The following is a 16551-nucleotide window of genomic DNA, read 5'->3' as shown; positions in this document are numbered from 1 at the left end:
ATGAAAAAAAGCTCATTTTCTGCAGGAAGAAATTACATTTTAGACCGAGATAGTCAACCAAGCTAAGGCAAGAGGAGGTGCTGTGGCTTAGCTGGTCAAAGTGCCTGTCTAGTAAACAGGAGATCCTGGGTTCAAATCCCAGCAGTGCCTTGTATCTAACTGTTGCATGAAGCATGGTCATTTGGTGACTAAGTCAAGGCTCCTGAGGAGAGATTTTCTGACTTTGTGCTCCAGACCAAGTCAAACTGGGTCCTCATGTTTCTCCAGTTAACCTGACATTACTACCCAAACTCGCCACATCAGGCAAAATCAGATAGATTTAAAAAAGAATCAAAGTCAAGACCCATGAAAAAAAGCTCATTTTCTGCAGGAAGGAATTACATTTTAGAGTGAGATAGTCAACCAAGATTTCGCAGGGGGGGTGCTGTGGCTTGGCTGGTCAAAGTGCCTGTCTTGTAAACAGGAGATCCTGGGTTCAAATCCCAGCAGTACCTTGTATCCAACTGTTGCGTGAAGCATGGTCATTTGGTGACAAAGTTAAGTCAAGGCTCATGAGTAGAGCTTTTCTGACTTTGTGCTCCAGACCAAGTCAAATTGGGTCCTCATGTTTCTCCAGTTAACCTGACATTACTACCCAAACTCGCCACATCAGGCAAAATCAGATAGATTTAACATAGAATCACAGTCAAGACCCATGAAAAAAAACTCATTTTCTGCAGGAAGAAATTACATTTTAGAGTGAGATAGTCAACAAAGCTATGGCGATAGGAGGCGCTGTTTAGCTGGTCAGAGTGCCTGTCTTGTAAACAGGAGATCCTGGGTTCAAATCCCAGAAGTGCCTTGTATCCAACTGTTGCGTGAAGCATGGTCATTTGGTGACTAAGTCAAGGCTCCTGAGGAGAGCTTTTCTGACTTTGTGCTCCAGACCAAATCAAACTGGGTCCTCATGTTTCTCCAGTTAACCTGACATTACTACCCAAACTCGCCACATCAGGCAACATCAGATAGATTTAACAAAGAATCACAGTCAAGACCCATGAAAAAAAGCTCATTTTCTGCAGGAAGAAATTACATTTTAGAGTGAGATAGTCAACCAAGCTAAGACGAGGAGGTGCTGTGGCTTAGCTGGTCAAAGTGCCTGTCTAGTAAACAGGAGATCCTGGGTTCAAATCCCAGCAGTGCCTTGTATCCAACTGTTGCATGAAGCATGGTCATTTGGTGACAAAGTCAGGGCTCCTGAGGAGAGCTTTTCTGACTTTGTGCTCCAGACCAAGTCAAACTGGGTCCTCATGTTTCTCCAGTTAACCTGACATTACTACCCAAACTTGCCACATCAGGCAAAATCAGATAGATTTAACATAGAATCAAAGTCAAGACCCATGAAAAAAAGCTCATTTTCTGCAGGAAGAAATTACATTTTAGAGTGAGATAGTCAACCAAGCTATGGCGAGAGGAGGCCCTGTGGCTTAGCTGGTCAAAGTGCCTGTCTTGTAAACAGGAGATCCTGGGTTCAAATCCCAGCAGTGCCTTGTATCCAACTGTTGCGTGAGGCATGGTCATTTGGTAACTAAGTCAAGGCTCCTGAGTAGAGCTTTTCTGACTTTGTGCTCCAGACCAAATCAAACTGGGTCCTCATGTTTCTCCACTTAACCTGACATTACTACTCAAACTCGCAGCATCAGGCTAAATCAGATAGATTTAACATAGAATCACAGTCAAGACCCTTGAAAAAAAACTAATTTTCTGCAGGAAGAAATTACATTTTAGAGTGAGATAGTCAACAAAGCTATGGTGAGAGGAGGCGCTGTGGCTTAGCTGGTCAAAGTGCCTGTCTTGTAAACAGGAGATCCTGGGTTCAAATCCCAGCAGTGCCTTGTATCGAACTGTTGCGTGAAGCATGGTCATTTGGTAACTAAGTCAAGGCTCCTGAGTAGAGCTTTTCTGACTTTGTGCTCCAGACCAAATCAAACTGGGTCCTCATGTTTCTCCAGTTAACCTGACATTACTACCCAAACTCGCCACATCAGGCAAAATTTAGATAGATTTAACATAGAATAAAAGTCAAGACCCATGAAAAAAAGCTCATTTTCTGCAGGAAGAAATTACATTTTAGACCGAGATAGTCAACCAAGCTAAGGCAAGAGGAGGTGCTGTGGCTTAGCTGGTCAAAGTGCCTGTCTAGTAAACAGGAGATCCTGGGTTCAAATCCCAGCAGTGCCTTGTATCTAACTGTTGCATGAAGCATGGTCATTTGGTGACTAAGTCCAGGCTCCTGAGGAGAGATTTTCTGACTTTGTGCTCCAGACCAAGTCAAACTGGGTCCTCATGTTTCTCCAGTTAACCTGACATTACTACCCAAACTCGCCACATCAGGCAAAATCAGATAGATTTAAAAAAGAATCAAAGTCAAGACCCATGAAAAAAAGCTCATTTTCTGCAGGAAGGAATTACATTTTAGAGTGAGATAGTCAACCAAGATTTCGCAGGGGGGGTGCTGTGGCTTAGCTGGTCAAAGTGCCTGTCTAGTAAACAGGAGATCCTGGGTTCAAATCCCAGCAGTACCTTGTATCCAACTGTTGCGTGAAGCATGGTCATTTGGTGACTAAGTCAAGGCTCCTGAGGAGAGATTTTCTGACTTTGTGCTCCAGACCAAATCAAACTGGGTCCTCATGTTTCTCCAGTTAACCTGACATTACTACCCAAACTCGCCACATCAGGCAAAATCAGATAGATTTAACAAAGAATCACAGTCAAGACCCATGAAAAAAAGCTCATTTTCTGCAGGAAGAAATTACATTTTAGACCGAGATAGTCAACCAAGCTAAGGCAAGAGGAGGTGCTGTGGCTTAGCTGGTCAAAGTGCCTGTCTAGTAAACAGGAGATCCTGGGTTCAAATCCCAGCAGTGCCTTGTATCCAACTGTTGCATGAAGCATGGTCATTTGGTGACAAAGTCAGGGCTCCTGAGGAGAGCTTTTCTGACTTTGTGCTCCAGACCAAGTCAAACTGGGTCCTCATGTTTCTCCAGTTAACCTGACATTACTACCCAAACTCGCCACATCAGGCAAAATCAGATAGATTTAACATAGAATCAAAGTCAAGACCCATGAAAAAAAGCTCATTTTCTGCAGGAAGGAATTACATTTTAGAGTGAGATAGTCAACCAAGCTTTTGCGAGAGGAGGTGCTGTGGCTTAGCTGGTCAAAGTGCCTGTCTAGTAAACAGGAGATCCTGGGTTCAAATCCCAGCAGTACCTTGTATCCAACTGTTGCGTGAAGCATGGTCATTTGGTGACTAAGTCAAGGCTCCTGAGTAGAGCTTTTCTGACTTTGTGCTCCAGACCAAGTCAAACTGGGTCCTCATGTTTCTCCAGTTAACCTGACATTACTACCCAAACTCGCCACATCAGGCAAAATCAGATAGATTTAACATAGAATCAAAGTCAAGACCCATGAAAAAAAGCTCATTTTCTGCAGGAAGAAATTACATTTTAGACCGAGATAGTCAACCAAGCTAAGGCAAGAGGAGGTGCTGTGGCTTAGTTGGTCAAAGTGCCTGTCTAGTAAACAGGAGATCCTGGGTTCAAATCCCAGCAGTGCCTTGTATCCAACGGTTGCGTGAAGCATGGTCATTTGGTGACAAAGTGAAGTCAAGGCTCCTGAATAGAGCTTTTCTGACTTTGTGCTACAGACCAAATCAAACTGGGTCTTCATGTTTCTCCGGTTAACCTGACATTACTACTCAAAACGCAGCATCAGGCAAAATCAGATAGATTTAACAAAGAATCACAGTCAAGACCCATGAAAAAAAGCTCATTTTCTGCAGGAAGAAATTACATTTTAGAGGGAGATAGTCAACCAAGCTATGGCAAGAGGAGGTGCTGTGGCTTAGCTGGTCAAAGTGCCTGTCTAGTAAACAGGAGATCCTGGGTTCAAATCCCAGCAGTGCCTTGTATCCAACTGTTGCATGAAGCATGGTCATTTGGTGACTAAGTCAAGGCTCCTGAGTAGAGCTTTTCTGACTTTGTGCTCCAGACCAAGTCAAACTGGGTCCTCATGTTTCTCCAGTTAACCTGACATTACTACTCAAAACGCAGCATCAGGCAAAATCAGATAGATTTAACAGAATCACAGTCAAGACCCATGAAAAAAGGCTCATTTTCTGCAGGAAGGAATTACATTTTAGAGTGAGATAGTCAACCAAGCTATGGCGAGAGGAGGCGCTGTGGCTTAGCTGGTCAAAGTGCCTGTCTAGTAAACAGAAAATCCTGGGTTCAAATCCCAGCAGTGCCTTGTATCCAACTGTTGCATAAAGCATGGTCATTAGGTAACAAAGTGAAGTCAAGGCTCCTGAATAGAGCTTTTCTGACTTTGTGCTCCAGACCAAATCAAACTGGGTCCTCATGTTTCTCCAGTTAACCTGACATTACTACCCAAACTCGCCACATCAGGCAAAATCAGATAGATTTAACATAGAATCACAGTCAAGACCCATGAAAAAAAACTCATTTTCTGCAGGAAGAAATTACATTTTAGAGTGAGATAGTCAACAAAGCTATGGCGATAGGAGGCGCTGTTTAGCTGGTCAAAGTGCCTGTCTTGTAAACAGGAGATCCTGGGTTCAAATCCCAGAAGTGCCTTGTATCCAACTGTTGCGTGAAGCATGGTCATTCGGTGACTAAGTCAAGGCTCCTGAGGAGAGCTTTTCTGACTTTGTGCTCCAGACCAAATCAAACTGGGTCCTCATGTTTCTCCAGTTAACCTGACATTACTACCCAAACTCGCCACATCAGGCAAAATCAGATAGATTTAACAAAGAATCACAGTCAAGACCCATGAAAAAAAGCTCATTTTCTGCAGGAAGAAATTACATTTTAGACCGAGATAGTCAACCAAGCTAATGCAAGAGGAGGTGCTGTGGCTTAGCTGGTCAAAGTGCCTGTCTAGTAAACAGGAGATCCTGGGTTCAAATCCCAGCAGTACCTTGTATCCAACTGTTGCGTGAAGCATGGTCATTTGGTGACTAAGTCAAGGCTCCTGAGTAGAGCTTTTCTGACTTTGTGCTCCAGACCAAGTCAAACTGGGTCCTCATGTTTCTCCAGTTAACCTGACATTACTACCCAAACTCGCCACATCAGGCAAAATTAGATAGATTTAACAAAGAATCACAGTCAAGACCCATGAAAAAAAGCTCATTTTCTGCAGGAAGAAATTACATTTTAGACCGAGATAGTCAACCAAGCTAAGGCAAGAGGAGGTGCTGTGGCTTAGTTGGTCAAAGTGCCTGTCTAGTAAACAGGAGATCCTGGGTTCAAATCCCAGCAGTGCCTTGTATCCAACGGTTGCGTGAAGCATGGTCATTTGGTGACAAAGTGAAGTCAAGGCTCCTGAATAGAGCTTTTCTGACTTTGTGCTCCAGACCAAATCAAACTGGGTCTTCATGTTTCTCCGGTTAACCTGACATTACTACTCAAAACGCAAAATCAGATAGATTTAACATAGAATCACAGTCAAGACCCATGAAAAAAAGCTCATTTTCTGCAGGAAGAAATGACATTTTAGAGTGAGATAGTCAACCAAGCTATGGCAAGAGGAGGTGCTGTGGCTTAGCTGGTCAAAGTGCCTGTCTAGTAAACAGGAGATCCTGGGTTCAAATCCCAGCAGTGCCTTGTATCCAACTGTTGCATGAAGCATGGTCATTTGGTGACTAAGTCAAGGCTCCTGAGTAGAGCTTTTCTGACTTTGTGCTCCAGACCAAGTCAAACTGGGTCCTCATGTTTCTCCAGTTAACCTGACATTACTACTCAAAACGCAGCATCAGGCAAAATCAGATAGATTTAACAGAATCTCAGTCAAGACCCGTGAAAAAAAGCTCATTTTCTGCAGGAAGGAATTACATTTTAGAGTGAGATAGTCAACCAAGCTATGGCGAGAGGAGGCGCTGTGGCTTAGCTGGTCAAAGTGCCTGTCTAGTAAACAGGAAATCCTGGGTTCAAATCCCAGCAGTGCCTTGTATCCAACTGTTGCATAAAGCATGGTCATTAGGTAACAAAGTGAAGTCAAGGCTCCTGAATAGAGCTTTTCTGACTTTGTGCTCCAGACCAAATCAAACTGGGTCCTCATGTTTCTCCAGTTAACCTGACATTACTACCCAAACTCGCCACATCAGGCAAAATCAGATAGATTTAACATAGAATCACAGTCAAGACCCATGAAAAAAAACTCATTTTCTGCAGGAAGAAATTACATTTTAGAGTGAGATAGTCAACAAAGCTATGGCGATAGGAGGCGCTGTTTAGCTGGTCAAAGTGCCTGTCTTGTAAACAGGAGATCCTGGGTTCAAATCCCAGAAGTGCCTTGTATCCAACTGTTGCGTGAAGCATGGTCATTCGGTGACTAAGTCAAGGCTCCTGAGGAGAGCTTTTCTGACTTTGTGCTCCAGACCAAATCAAATTGGGTCCTCATGTTTCTCCAGTTAACCTGACATTACTACCCAAACTCGCCACATCAGGCAAAATCAGATAGATTTAACAAAGAATCACAGTCAAGACCCATGAAAAAAAGCTCATTTTCTGCAGGAAGAAATTACATTTTAGACCGAGATAGTCAACCAAGCTAAGGCAAGAGGAGGTGCTGTGGCTTAGCTGGTCAAAGTGCCTGTCTAGTAAACAGGAGATCCTGGGTTCAAATCCCAGCAGTGCCTTGTATCCAACTGTTGCATGAAGCATGGTCATTTGGTGACAAAGTCAGGGCTCCTGAGGAGAGCTTTTCTGACTTTGTGCTCCAGACCAAGTCAAACTGGGTCCTCATGTTTCTCCAGTTAACCTGACATTACTACCCAAACTCGCCACATCAGGCAAAATCAGATAGATTTAACATAGAATCAAAGTCAAGACCCATGAAAAAAAGCTCATTTTCTGCAGGAAGGAATAACATTTTAGAGTGAGATAGTCAACCAAGCTTTTGCGAGAGGAGGTGCTGTGGCTTAGCTGGTCAAAGTGCCTGTCTAGTAAACAGGAGATCCTGGGTTCAAATCCCAGCAGTACCTTGTATCCGACTGTTGCGTGAAGCATGGTCATTTGGTGACTAAGTCAAGGCCCCTGAGTAGAGCTTTTCTGACTTTGTGCTCCAGACCAAGTCCAACTGGGTCCTCATGTTTCTCCAGTTAACCTGACATTACTACCCAAACTCGCCACATCAGGCAAAATCAGATAGATTTAACATAGAATCACAGTCAAGACCCATGAAAAAAAGCTCATTTTCTGCAGGAAGAAATTACATTTTAGACCGAGATAGTCAACCAAGCTAAGGCAAGAGGAGGTGCTGTGGCTTAGCTGGTCAAAGTGCCTGTCTATTAAACAGGAGATCATGGGTTCAAATCCCAGCAGTGCCTTGTATCCAACTCTTGCGTGAAGCATGGTCATTTGGTGACAAAGTTAGGTCAAGGCTCCTGAGTAGAGCTTTTCTGATTTTTGTGCTCCAGACCAAGTCAAACTGGGTCCTGATGTTTCTCCAGTTAACCTGACATTACTACCCAAACTCGACACATCAGGCAAAATCAGATAGATTTAACATAGAATCACAGTCAAGAACCACAGTCAAGACCCATGAAAAAAAGCTCATTTTCTGCAGGAAGAAATTACATTTTAGAGTGAGATAGTCAACAAAGCTATGGCGAGAGGAGGCGCTGTGGATTAGCTGGTCAAAGTGCCTGTCTAGTAAACAGGAGATCCTGGGTTCAAATCCCAGCAGTGCCTTGTATCCAGCAGTTGGGTGATTCATGGTCATTTGGTGACTAAGTCAAGGCTCCTGAATAGAGCTCTTCTGAATTTGTGCTCCAGACCAAGTCAAACTGGGTCCTCATGTTTCTCCAGTTAACCTGACATTACTACCCAAACTCGCCACATCAGGCAAAATCAGATAGATTTAACATAGAATCACAGTCAAGACCCATGAAAAAAAGCTCATTTTCTGCAGGAAGAAATTACATTTTAGAGTGAGATAGTCAACCAAGCTATGGCAAGAGGAGGTGCTGTGGCTTAGCTGGTCAAAGTGCCTGTCTTGTAAACAGGAGATCCTGGGTTCAAATCCCAGCAGTGCCTTGTATCCAACTGTTGCGTGAAGCATGGTCATTTGGTAACAAAGTCAAGTCAAGGCTCTCTGAATAGAGCTTTTCTGACTTTGTGCTCCAGATCAAATCAAACTGGGTCCTCATGTTTCTCCAGTTAACCTGACATTACTACCCAAACTCGCCACATCAGGCAAAATTTAGATAGATTTAACATAGAATCTCAGTCAAGACCCATGAAAAAAAGCACATTTTCTGCAGAAAGAAATTACATTTTAGAGTGAGATAGTCAACCAAGCTGACAAGAGGAGGTGCTGTGGCTTAGCTGGTGAAAGTGCCTGTCTTGTAAACAGGAGATCCTGGGTTCAAATCCCAGCAGTGCCTTGTATCCAACTGTTGTGTGAAGCATGGTCGTTTGGTAACAAAGTGAAGTCAAGGCTCTTGAATGAGCTTTTCTGACTTTGTGCTCCTGACCAAGTCAAACTGGGTCCTCATGTTTCTCCAGTTAACCTGACATTACTACCCAAACTCGCCACATCAGGCAAAATTTAGATAGATTTAACATAGAATCTCAGTCAAGACCCATGAAAAAAAGCACATTTTCTGCAGGAAGAAATTACATTTTAGAGTGAGATAGTCAACCAAGCTATGACGAGAGGAGGCGCTGTGGCTTAGCTGGTCAAAGTGCCTGTCTTGTAAACAGGAGATCCTGGGTTCAAATCCCAGCAGTGCCTTGTATCCAACTGTTGCGTGAAGCATGGTCATTTGGTAACAAAGTCAAGTCAAGGCTCTCTGAATAGAGCTTTTCTGACTTTGTGCTCCAGATCAAATCAAACTGGGTCCTCATGTTTCTCCAGTTAACCTGACATTACTACCCAAACTCGCCACATCAGGCAAAATTTAGATAGATTTAACATAGAATCTCAGTCAAGACCCATGAAAAAAAGCACATTTTCTGCAGAAAGAAATTACATTTTAGAGTGAGATAGTCAACCAAGCTATGGCAAAAGGAGGTGCTGTGGCTTAGCTGGTGAAAGTGCCTGTCTTGTAAACAGGAGATCCTGGGTTCAAATCCCAGCAGTGCCTTGTATCCAACTGTTGTGTGAAGCATGGTCGTTTGGTAACAAAGTGAAGTCAAGGCTCTTGAATGAGCTTTTCTGACTTTGTGCTCCTGACCAAGTCAAACTGGGTCCTCATGTTTCTCCAGTTAACCTGACATTACTACCCAAACTCGCCACATCAGGCAAAATTTAGATAGATTTAACATAGAATCTCAGTCAAGACCCATGAAAAAAAGCACATTTTCTGCAGGAAGAAATTACATTTTAGAGTGAGATAGTCAACCAAGCTATGGCGAGAGGAGGCGCTGTGGCTTAGCTGGTCAAAGTGCCTGTCTAGTAAACAGGAAATCCTGGGTTCAAATCCCAGCAGTGCCGTGTATCCAACTGTTGCATAAAGCATGGTCATTAGGTAACAAAGTGAAGTCAAGGCTCCTGAATAGAGCTTTTCTGACTTTGTGCTCCAGACCAAATCAAACTGGGTCCTCATGTTTCTCCGGTTAACCTGACATTACTACTCAAAATGCAGCATCAGGCAAAATCAGATAGATTTAACATAGAATCACGGTCAAGACCCATGAAAAAAAATCATATTCTGCAGGAAGAAATTACATTTTAGAGCGAGATAGTCAACCAAGCTAGGGCAAGAGGAGGTGCTGTGGCTTAGCTGGTCAAAGTGCCTGTCTAGTAAACAGGAGATCCTGGATTCAAATCCCAGCAGTGCCTTGTATCCAACTGTTGTGTGAAGCATGGTCGTTTGGTAACAAAGTGAAGTCAAGGCTCTTGAATGAGCTTTTCTGACTTTGTGCTCCTGACCAAGTCAAACTGGGTCCTCATGTTTCTCCAGTTAACCTGACATTACTACCCAAACTCGCCACATCAGGCAAAATTTAGATAGATTTAACATAGAATCTCAGTCAAGACCCATGAAAAAAAGCACATTTTCTGCAGGAAGAAATTACATTTTAGAGTGAGATAGTCAACCAAGCTATGACGAGAGGAGGCGCTGTGGCTTAGCTGGTCAAAGTGCCTGTCTTGTAAACAGGAGATCCTGGGTTCAAATCCCAGCAGTGCCTTGTATCCATCTGTTGCGTGAAGCATGGTCATTTGGTAACAAAGTCAAGTCAAGGCTCTCTGAATAGAGCTTTTCTGACTTTGTGCTCCAGATCAAATCAAACTGGGTCCTCATGTTTCTCCAGTTAACCTGACATTACTACCCAAACTCGCCACATCAGGCAAAATTTAGATAGATTTAACATAGAATCTCAGTCAAGACCCATGAAAAAAAGCACATTTTCTGCAGAAAGAAATTACATTTTAGAGTGAGATAGTCAACCAAGCTATGGCAAAAGGAGGTGCTGTGGCTTAGCTGGTGAAAGTGCCTGTCTTGTAAACAGGAGATCCTGGGTTCAAATCCCAGCAGTGCCTTGTATCCAACTGTTGTGTGAAGCATGGTCGTTTGGTAACAAAGTGAAGTCAAGGCTCTTGAATGAGCTTTTCTGACTTTGTGCTCCTGACCAAGTCAAACTGGGTCCTCATGTTTCTCCAGTTAACCTGACATTACTACCCAAACTCGCCACATCAGGCAAAATTTAGATAGATTTAACATAGAATCTCAGTCAAGACCCATGAAAAAAAGCACATTTTCTGCAGGAAGAAATTACATTTTAGAGTGAGATAGTCAACCAAGCTATGGCGAGAGGAGGAGCTGTGGCTTAGCTGGTCAAAGTGCCTGTCTAGTAAACAGGAAATCCTGGGTTCAAATCCCAGCAGTGCCTTGTATCCAACTGTTGTGTAAAGCATGGTCATTAGGTAACAAAGTGAAGTCAAGGCTCCTGAATAGAGCTTTTCTGACTTTGTGCTCCAGACCAAATCAAACTGGGTCCTCATGTTTCTCCGGTTAACCTGACATTACTACTCAAAATGCAGCATCAGGCAAAATCAGATAGATTTAACATAGAATCACGGTCAAGACCCATGAAAAAAAATCATATTCTGCAGGAAGAAATTACATTTTAGAGCGAGATAGTCAACCAAGCTAGGGCAAGAGGAGGTGCTGTGGCTTAGCTGGTCAAAGTGCCTGTCTAGTAAACAGGAGATCCTGGATTCAAATCCCAGCAGTGCCTTGTATCCAACTGTTGCTTGAAGCATGGTCATTTGGTGACTAAGTCAAGGCTCCTGAATAGAGCTTTTCTGACTTTGTGCGCCAGACCGAATCAAACTGGGTCCTCATGTTTCTCCAGTTAACCTGACATTACTACTCAAACTCGCAAAATCAGATAGATTTAACATAGAACCACAGTCAAGACCCATTAAACAAAGCTCATTTTCTGCAGGAAGAAATTACATTTTAGAGCGAGATAGTCAACCAAGCTACGGCAAGAGGAGGTGCTGTGGCTTAGCTGGTCAAAGTGCCTGTCTAGTAAACAGGAGATCCTGGGTTCAAATCCCAGCAGTACCTTGTATCCAACTGTTGCGTGAAGCATGGTCATTTGGTGACAAAGTTAAGTCAAGGCTCCTGAGTAGAGCTTTTCTGATTTTTGTGCTCCAGACCAAGTCAAACTGGGTCCTGATGTTTCTCCAGTTAACCTGACATTACTACCCAAACTCGACACATCAGGCAAAATCAGATATGATTTAACATAGAATCACAGTCAAGAAACACAGTCAAGACCCATGAAAAAAAGCTCATTTTCTGCAGGAAGAAATTACATTTTAGAGTGAGATAGTCAACAAAGCTATGGCGAGAGGAGGCGCTGTGGATTAGCTGGTCAAAGTGCCTGTCTAGTAAACAGGAGATCCTGGGTTCAAATCCCAGCAGTGCCTTGTATCCAGCTGTTGGGTGATTCATGGTCATTTGGTGACTAAGTCAAGGCTCCTGAATAGAGCTTTTCTGACTTTCTGCTCCAGATCAAATCAAACTGGGTCCTCATGTTTCTCCAGTTAACCTGACATTACTACCCAAACTCGCCACATCAGGCAAAATTTAGATAGATTTAACATAGAATCTCAGTCAAGACCCATGAAAAAAAGCACATTTTCTGCAGAAAGAAATTACATTTTAGAGTGAGATAGTCAACCAAGCTATGGCAAGAGGAGGTGCTGTGGCTTAGTTGGTCAAAGTGCCTGTCGAGTAAACAGGAGATCATGGGTTCAAATCCCAGCAGTGCCTTGTATCCAACGGTTGCGTGAAGCATGGTCATTTGGTGACAAAGTGAAGTCAAGGCTCCTGAATAGAGCTTTTCTGACTTTGTGCTCCAGACCAAATCAAACTGGGTCCTCATGTTTCTCCGGTTAACCTGACATTACTACTCAAAACGCAGCATCAGGCAAAATCAGATAGATTTAACATAGAATCACAGTCAAGACCCATGAAAAAAAGCTCATTTTCTGCAGGAAGAAATTACATTTTAGAGCGAGATAGTCAACCAAGCTACGGCAAGAGGAGGTGCTGTGGCTTAGCTGGTCAAAGTGCCTGTCTAGTAAACAGGAGATCCTGGGTTCAAATCCCAGCAGTACCTTGTATCCAACTGTTGCGTGAAGCATGGTCATTTGGTGACAAAGTTAGGTCAAGGCTCCTGAGTAGAGCTTTTCTGATTTTTGTGCTCCAGACCAAGTCAAACTGGGTCCTGATGTTTCTCCAGTTAACCTGACATTACTACCCAAACTCGACACATCAGGCAAAATCAGATAGATTTAACATAGAATCACAGTCAAGAACCACAGTCAAGACCCATGAAAAAAAGCTCATTTTCTGCAGGAAGAAATTACATTTTAGAGTGAGATAGTCAACAAAGCTATGGCGAGAGGAGGGGCTGTGGATTAGCTGGTCAAAGTGCCTGTCTAGTAAACAGGAGATCCTGGGTTCAAATCCCAGCAGTGCCTTGTATCCAGCAGTTGGGTGATTCATGGTCATTTGGTGACTAAGTCAAGGCTCCTGAATAGAGCTTTTCTGAATTTGTGCTCCAGACCAAGTCAAACTGGGTCCTCATGTTTCTCCAGTTAACCTGACATTACTACCCAAACTCGCCACATCAGGCAAAATCAGATAGATTTAACATAGAATCACAGTCAAGACCCATGAAAAAAAGCTCATTTTCTGCAGGAAGAAATTACATTTTAGAGTGAGATAGTCAACCAAGCTATGGCAAGAGGAGGTGCTGTGGCTTAGCTGGTCAAAGTGCCTGTCTTGTAAACAGGAGATCCTGGGTTCAAATCCCAGCAGTGCCTTGTATCCAACTGTTGTGTGAAGCATGGTCGTTTGGTAACAAAGTGAAGTCAAGGCTCTTGAATGAGCTTTTCTGACTTTGTGCTCCTGACCAAGTCAAACTGGGTCCTCATGTTTCTCCAGTTAACCTGACATTACTACCCAAACTCGCCACATCAGGCAAAATTTAGATAGATTTAACATAGAATCTCAGTCAAGACCCATGAAAAAAAGCACATTTTCTGCAGGAAGAAATTACATTTTAGAGTGAGATAGTCAACCAAGCTATGACGAGAGGAGGCGCTGTGGCTTAGCTGGTCAAAGTGCCTGTCTTGTAAACAGGAGATCCTGGGTTCAAATCCCAGCAGTGCATTGTATCCAACTGTTGCGTGAAGCATGGTCATTTGGTAACAAAGTCAAGTCAAGGCTCTCTGAATAGAGCTTTTCTGACTTTGTGCTCCAGATCAAATCAAACTGGGTCCTCATGTTTCTCCAGTTAACCTGACATTACTACCCAAACTCGCCACATCAGGCAAAATTTAGATAGATTTAACATAGAATCTCAGTCAAGACCCATGAAAAAAAGCACATTTTCTGCAGAAAGAAATTACATTTTAGAGTGAGATAGTCAACCAAGCTATGGCAAAAGGAGGTGCTGTGGCTTAGCTGGTGAAAGTGCCTGTCTTGTAAACAGGAGATCCTGGGTTCAAATCCCAGCAGTGCCTTGTATCCAATTGTTGTGTGAAGCATGGTCGTTTGGTAACAAAGTGAAGTCAAGGCTCTTGAATGAGCTTTTCTGACTTTGTGCTCCTGACCAAGTCAAACTGGGTCCTCATGTTTCTCCAGTTAACCTGACATTACTACCCAAACTCGCCACATCAGGCAAAATTTAGATAGATTTAACATAGAATCTCAGTCAAGACCCATGAAAAAAAGCACATTTTCTGCAGGAAGAAATTACATTTTAGAGTGAGATAGTCAACCAAGCTATGGCAAGAGGAGGCGCTGTGGCTTAGCTGGTCAAAGTGCCTGTCTAGTAAACAGGAAATCCTGGGTTCAAATCCCAGCAGTGCCTTGTATCCAACTGTTGCATAAAGCATGGTCATTAGGTAACAAAGTGAAGTCAAGGCTCCTGAATAGAGCTTTTCTGACTTTGTGCTCCAGACCAAATCAAACTGGGTCCTCATGTTTCTCCGGTTAACCTGACATTACTACTCAAAATGCAGCATCAGGCAAAATCAGATAGATTTAACATAGAATCACGGTCAAGACCCATGAAAAAAAATCATATTCTGCAGGAAGAAATTACATTTTAGAGCGAGATAGTCAACCAAGCTAGGGCAAGAGGAGGTGCTGTGGCTTAGCTGGTCAAAGTGCCTGTCTAGTAAACAGGAGATCCTGGATTCAAATCCCAGCAGTGCCTTGTATCCAACTGTTGCTTGAAGCATGGTCATTTGGTGACTAAGTCAAGGCTCCTGAATAGAGCTTTTCTGACTTTGTGCGCCAGACCGAATCAAACTGGGTCCTCATGTTTCTCCAGTTAACCTGACATTACTACTCAAACTCGCAAAATCAGATAGATTTAACATAGAACCACAGTCAAGACCCATTAAAAAAAGCTCATTTTCTGCAGGAAGAAATTACATTTTAGACCGATATAGTCAACCAAGCTACGGCAAGAGGAGGTGCTGTGGCTTAGCTGGTCAAAGTGCCTGTCTAGTAAACAGGAGATCCTGGGTTCAAATCCCAGCAGTACCTTGTATCCAACTGTTGCGTGAAGCATGGTCATTTGGTGACAAAGTTAAGTCAAGGCTCCTGAGTAGAGCTTTTCTGATTTTTGTGCTCCAGACCAAGTCAAACTGGGTCCTGATGTTTCTCCAGTTAACCTGACATTACTACCCAAACTCGACACATCAGGCAAAATCAGATATGATTTAACATAGAATCACAGTCAAGAAACACAGTCAAGACCCATGAAAAAAAGCTCATTTTCTGCAGGAAGAAATTACATTTTAGAGTGAGATAGTCAACAAAGCTATGGCGAGAGGAGGCGCTGTGGATTAGCTGGTCAAAGTGCCTGTTTAGTAAACAGGAGATCCTGGGTTCAAATCCCAGCAGTGCCTTGTATCCAGCTGTTGGGTGATTCATGGTCATTTGGTGACTAAGTCAAGGCTCCTGAATAGAGCTTTTCTGAATTTGTGCTCCAGACCAAGTCAAACTGGGTCCTCATGTTTCTCCAGTTAACCTGGCATTACTACCCAAACTAGCCGCCACATCAGGCAAAATCAGATAGATTTAACATAGAATCACAGTCAAGACCCATGAAAAAAAGCTCATTTTCTGCAGGAAGAAATTACATTTTAGAGTGAGATAGTCAACCAAGATATGGCAAGAGGAGGTGCTGTGGCTTAGCTGGTCAAAGTGCCTGTCTTGTAAACAGGAGATCCTGGGTTCAAATCCCAGCAGTGCCTTGTATCCAACTGTTGCGTGAAGCATGGTCATTTGGTAACAAAGTCAAGTCAAGGCTCTCTGAATAGAGCTTTTCTGACTTTGTGCTCCAGATCAAATCAAACTGGGTCCTCATGTTTCTCCAGTTAACCTGACATTACTACCCAAACTCGCCACATCAGGCAAAATTTAGATGGATCTAACATAGAATCTCAGTCAAGACCCATGAAAAAAAGCACATTTTCTGCAGAAAGAAATTACATTTTGGAGTGAGATAGTCAACCAAGCTATGACAAGAGGAGGTGCTGTGGCTTAGTTGGTCAAAGTGCCTGTCTAGTAAACAGGAGATCATGGGTTCAAATCCCAGCAGTGCCTTGTATCCAACGGTTGCGTGAAGCATGGTCATTTGGTGACAAAGTGAAGTCAAGGCTCCTGAATAGAGCTTTTCTGACTTTGTGCTCCAGACCAAATCAAACTGGGTCCTCATGTTTCTCCGGTTAACCTGACATTACTACTCAAAATGCAGCATCAGGCAAAATCAGATAGATTTAACATAGAATCACAGTCAAGACCCATGAAAAAAAGCTCATTTTCTGCAGGAAGAAATTACATTTTAGAGCGAGATAGTCAACCAAGCTATGGCAAGAGGAGGTGCTGTGGCTTAGCTGGTCAAAGTGCCTGTCTAGTAAACAGGAGATCCTGGGTTCAAATCCCAGCAGTACCTTGTATCCAGCTGTTGCGTGAAGCATGGTCATTTGGTGACAAAGTTAAGT

Source organism: Microchirus variegatus (assembly GCF_963457635.1).
Source record: "Microchirus variegatus genome assembly, chromosome: 17".
NCBI lineage: Eukaryota > Metazoa > Chordata > Actinopteri > Pleuronectiformes > Soleidae > Microchirus > Microchirus variegatus.
This window is presented reverse-complemented; position numbering follows the sequence as displayed.